This window comes from Rhineura floridana, chromosome 1, assembly GCF_030035675.1.
Source record: "Rhineura floridana isolate rRhiFlo1 chromosome 1, rRhiFlo1.hap2, whole genome shotgun sequence".
NCBI classification, from domain to species: domain Eukaryota; kingdom Metazoa; phylum Chordata; class Lepidosauria; order Squamata; family Rhineuridae; genus Rhineura; species Rhineura floridana.
In genome coordinates, this window is record NC_084480.1 from 264,026,525 (window position 1) to 264,032,360 (window position 5,836).

Sequence of the window (5,836 nt, forward strand, 5' to 3'; positions counted from 1 at the left end):
GTAGGAGGAGGAAGAAGAAAGAGGGGAGAGGAGGAGGAAGGGAGAGGAGAGGGGAAGGAGGGGAAAGGCAGGTCTGATCATTTGCATGCTTATAGAGTTCAATGGTATTTACTCCCATGCAGTCATGCTTAAGATAGGTAAAACTGACCATAGGGAGGAAGAAGGGGAGGGGGAGGAGGAGATTGGAAGGGGATGGGGATGAATAGGGAGGGGCAAAGGAAGGGGGAGGGAAGGGGCAAGAGGGAGGGGATAGGAGGGAGGAGAAGGGAGGGTGGGTTTGATCAGTTGCATTCTTTTTGAGTGCAATGGGATTTATTTCTGTGCAGTCATGTTTGAAAATGGAAATGGACTGCCTTCAAGTCAATCCTGACTTATGATGACCCTATGAATAGGGTTTTCATGGTAAACGGTATTCAGAGATAATTTTACCATTGCCTTCCTCTGAGACTGAGAGGCAGTGACTGGCCCAAGGTCACCCAATGAACTTCATGGTTGTGTGGGGATTTGAACCCTGGTCTCCTAGGTCGTAGTCCAACACTGACCCAGGGGAGGGGCAGGGAGGGTAGGAGGAGGGGGAGGGGAGGAGATTGGATGAGTGGGCACTGGGCAGAGGGGAAGCCCTTTACCTTTCCAAAAGGAAAATGTGAACAGTATTATTGCTTTTCACCATTTCCCCACCTTTTTATTTTACAGCAGGCACATGTAGCCTCCCACCCAAATTTAAACCAAAGCTGTCCCTGGCCACATCCACACCAGGCCTTTATTTCACTTTGGACAGTCATGGCTTCTCTCAAAGAATCCTGGGAAGTGTAGTTAGTAAAGGGTTCTGACAGTTGCTAGGAGACTCCCTGTTCCCCTCACAGACCTTCAATCAGAGTGGCTGACTGTTAAACCAGTCTGGCCTCTGAAGCTGAGTCAGTGGAATAGAAGTCTCCTCTCAGCACCTTTCACAAACCACACTTCCCAGGATTCTTTGGGGGAAGCCATGACTATCTCAAGTGAAATCAAAGTCTGGTGTGGGTGTGGCCCCCTGATTAGGCAAGCCAAGCAGCTGTGAGTCTGGCTTTTAGAACATTGGCAGTTGGTTCTTACTGAGCATGCCCGACACTATCATTGGGTTCAAGCCAAAATGTCTTAAATTAATTAAAAATCAGCCAGACATTTTTGTAACTTTTAAACTGCAGAAGATGAAGGTCAGAGTATGGGGCAAGGTCAGTAATAGGATTCCAGGTACTCTGTGAACATGGCTGATTTTTAATGAATTTCAACAGATTATGAGAACTCTTGACAGAAAAAAAGTCCAAAAGGGCTCTTGGTCCCCCCCCTTTTTAGACTTGGAACTCGTTATTCTCTCTGACTTTTTTGTGTATTGCCATGAAAATTTACAGGGTTGTCAAGCAAGCATTTCTGAGTTCAGAACTATACGCTTTATAAGGTTTTGTTTTGAAATGAGTTTATGGAAAGCATCAGAATGGCAAGGGGATATTTCCAATTTAACATTGCAGAATGTGAAAAATCCACACTGGCTATAGTATACATCCACTCTCATGGCTGTATAATAATCTGTCTTTAGCAAGCTGCATCCTTTAATTACATAACCAATAGACCTTGAGTGCTTGTCAGAAAAGACAAATTCCCTATCCTGTAAGACCTTTCTGACAGATCAACTAGAAATGCCCAGCTTTAGGTCAAGATTCAAGGCTGCCAGGTCAGGATATGACAGGCCTTTAATGTCAAATATGATATGAATATACTGTATGGGAAAAGAATATACATTCAGATTCATACTCCTATACTCTGGAACTCTTTGTGGACCCAAGGGTTTTAATCTGACAACTTTGGCAAAAAGCATATTGTAGATTTTAAAAATGTACAGACTATTCAGTCATTAATTGTCTGAGGCATTACTTGCCCTTTGTGAAAGTTGGACAAGCAAATCACTTGGCACACAGGACAATTCAATTCAATTCATTTATTTATAGACTTCATCCAGTGGATTCCAGGGTGGAGTAAAGTGATTAGGAACCACCATCACTTTACACCATTCCTTCATCCATGGTGGCAAGATAATATTCTCTTGCTAACAACTGCAGCTTCATTTTTCTGCTGAAGACAGAGAAGAGCAGCCTTTGTTAATATGATGTATTGTCCCCTTAGAGGCAGGTGCTGCTAAGTATGAGTTATTATAGGGTGACAGTTATTCTTGTTTTTCTTCTCCAAACCCCAGGAAATAGTAAACCAGCCCTCCTGACCCTCCTACATTCATTAATAGTGACTAGGGCTGTGCAAGGAGCCTCCAACCCAATTTGTGGCTTTGATTTATTAACACAAATAAAGCCCTATTTGATCTACACATATTTGTAGGCATTCCAACCTGATCTGGATCTGAATTGGGATGCGGATATTACAAATATCCAGAAATTAACTTGAATTGCAAAATGAAAACAGCTCTAACTTTCTTGTTTTTTGACATGAAATTTGGGGACATAGTAGTCCCTAACGAGTGGAGTAACCAAAATGTCAGCCGCCACCCCCCCGCAACTTCTGTGAAATGATCTGTTAGCTGGCTGCTCTAACCCCGCCTTTTCAGGTTTGTAGCAAATAAGTGAAGTCAGAGTTGCAATTGACAATGGATTTCTTGGCTTCCAGGCAGTACCTAGACCCCATTGCAAAAGCAGAAACGGTTGTTTTTTCCTGTTTATCTGAAAAGCTCATAAATTGAGTAAGTATATAGCTTTCAGTTTTTTTCTCTCTTGTGTGCAGGAGTCAGACAAGTTTAAATTTCCTGGGCTGTTAAAGAGGGCAGGGTTTGGAAAACCTTCCCAATATGAAATTTTAATCCAATATTCACAAACCCAGAGTAAACCCCACTGAATTCAACAGAGCTTAGTTTTGAGTATACATGGTTAGGATTGTGCTATAAATTAATTGGACTTTTGAGTGAACATAGCAAAGAACTGTGTTTGTGTTATAAATCTTTGTCTCCCCCTTCAGTCCCATTTTTAAAGCAATTAGGTGGGGCTTACTTAGATATTACAGTTTTTATTATCTAGGAACCTAATACTGATTTTTAAAAAATTGTTCTGCAATGACCAACTGGTTTGACAATAAACTGTTATATGGAGTGTACATATTTTTACATCTGCAGTGTGTGTGTATATATGGAGTCTTTCCAACAACCCTGTGAGGTAGGGTTGGTGATTGGAAACCATGGCAGCTCACAATAAGAAATAAATCCCTTTAAATCCAATAACCATAAAACCAAGTATAAGCAGTTGCAAAACAGCTTAAAGTGGTATGATTCTGAATTTTGGGTTGAGTGAATGAAGTTCCTTATCACTTGAGGTTGCAGTTCTGTTTGAGTAAACCCCACTGAATACATTGGGACTTGCTTCTGAGTAAACAAACATAGGATTGCACTATATATATCTTTACAGGTTGTGTAAATAATAAACATGTTTGACAGTCATGCTTATATAAATAATTCTTCATACTGTGTCCCAATAAGTATTCTAGATTATTATTTCCTGTACACTTTAAGTGTGCCCTTCTTCCTTGGGGTGGTCACGGTTCCCACTATGGTTGTAGATTATTATTTCCGGTACATTTTAAGTGTGTCCTTCTTCTTTGGGGTGATCATGGTTCCCTTCTGTGTTCATCCTGATAGGCTGAGAGATGGTGAGTAGCCCATGGTCACTCAGTACACTTTACAGCTCATTTCCATTTTGAAAAAAATAATTAAAATGATTTACATGCAGGCAAAGTTTATGAAGTAGATCCACACAATACATTTAAAGCACATCCAACTCACATTTAAAGTGCATGACTTCCCCTAAAGAATCCTGGGAAGTGTAGTTTTCCCCTCACAGTTATAGTTCTCACCACCCTTAACAAGCTATAGTTCCCATGATTCTGTGGTGGGATTCATGTGCTTCAGATGTGTATTGAATGTGCTTTAAATTAATGGTGTGGATCTGCCCTGCGCATGATGTGCATTCATTAGTGAGTTGAAAAGATTAAATGTTCCCTACCCAGGCTCCATCTTTTAGCTAAGATTTGTATCTTAATTTTCAATCAGATAAATATTTTTGTTTGATTTGCATGTTCCAAGTAACTGTGATTGATGCTTAATGTGTCATGCTTAATGACATCACTTGGGCCCGCCCCATGACATCACTCAGGCCTGTCCCTATGAAATCATTAGGCCCTCTGTGACGTCCTTCCCCAGCACCACCTGTGAAGCTCTCACTTTGTGGCTACCAGCAGACAGGAATGTCAGGTTTATTTTTACCTTTCACCGCACTAGCACAGATCTCAGAAGATCCCCCTGCTAGGCCTTACTACCCAACACTCTGTATCTCTTATAACCTTTAGACTGTGCCTTAGTCTCTGCCAGGCTATTTTGATACCTTGTGTCTATGGGTATAGGTAATTCCCAACCCCCCCTGCAGCCTCTTGCACTGAAGCTTACAGCCCTGGGTTTCTCTGTGGTACTGGATACAATATCTTTTCCTCCTCCGCTGCCACCATTTGATACAACTGTTCAGCCTTGGTTACTTGCTATTCCCCCTGGTTTGTGTTTCCCAGCTGAAGGAATCAGGCTTTTGTTTAACCAAGAAATATTTATTTAGTATTAGAAATAACAAGATTACTTAAAAAATGTTTCACAAGCGTATGGTTTCATCTATATTCTGTTATGTACTTGACTTCTTACTAATTGCCTCAGAACTCCGACTCACTCTCAACAACAACAACAACCTCCGAACACCACATCACAGCCACCACCTCAATTCACCACTAAACCTCCACCCAGATTCAACTGTCATTCTTCCATTTATACTCCCAGCCATTCAAACGCTCAGCCAATCATTCAGCATTCTACTGCTCATGTACTCCCCCTCCTCTTTCACTCCACTTACCATATATCTTCTATATAACCAGCACTTACCATATTTACAATATAAGCAGGAACATCACACCCTCTCCCAAAATCTAGGGTTTGAGATGCTGCTGACCTGGCAACCCTATTTAACATGATTACAAAAGGGAAAAAGATATAGCAGATGGGCTTAAGAGACAATATTTATTGCTATAGTACAGGGGCTCTGCTAAAGCATTGTGCTATACTTGGAGAGAGAACTAACAGCAGACTGAGTGATACAGAGAAAGTAAGAATCAGTCTCATCCAGCCACATGAAGCATGACTGGACAGCAAAGAACCTTCCCTGCTTTCCCAACCATTTCTCTGTGCTGATTTGCAGGAAGAGAAGTAAAGGGAGAGGCTCAACATTTTCCTTACATGATATGATCCTGCACAAGAGCACAATTATTGGAAGGCAGGCACCTGTCCCCACTGGCACTTTCTGTGCTGATTTGCAGGAAGAGCTGTCAAAATTCAGTGTTTTTCCCCTTCTTGCCATTCATGTGTCAGTGTGGTGTGTGTATGTAATGTAATGCAGCCCGACAGCTAGCCAAAAAGCCAACAAAGAAAAAGAATATCTGGAAATGCTTTATCTGCCCTGTACAAGGCTGTGAGTGACTGCCCGACTTGTAACATCACAAAAAGGTCCCAGAGAGGCCCAATTCACTTCATTTTTCATGATTTGTCTGAACATAGAGCACAGCCCTAGCAGTGAGTGCAAGGGCTTCTGCTCCCTTCTTCAAGATTCCAAAATGGGAAGAGGAGGAGTCAACCTCATGTATTCCCTTGGGGAGCCTTTTTTCAGCTCAAGAGCCACATTCTTCTGGGCAGCCTTCTGGGGGTCCCATGCTAGCGATGGGTGGGGTTAGAGAAAAAATTAGATAACTATATAATTGAGGCATCAGTTTGAGGTGA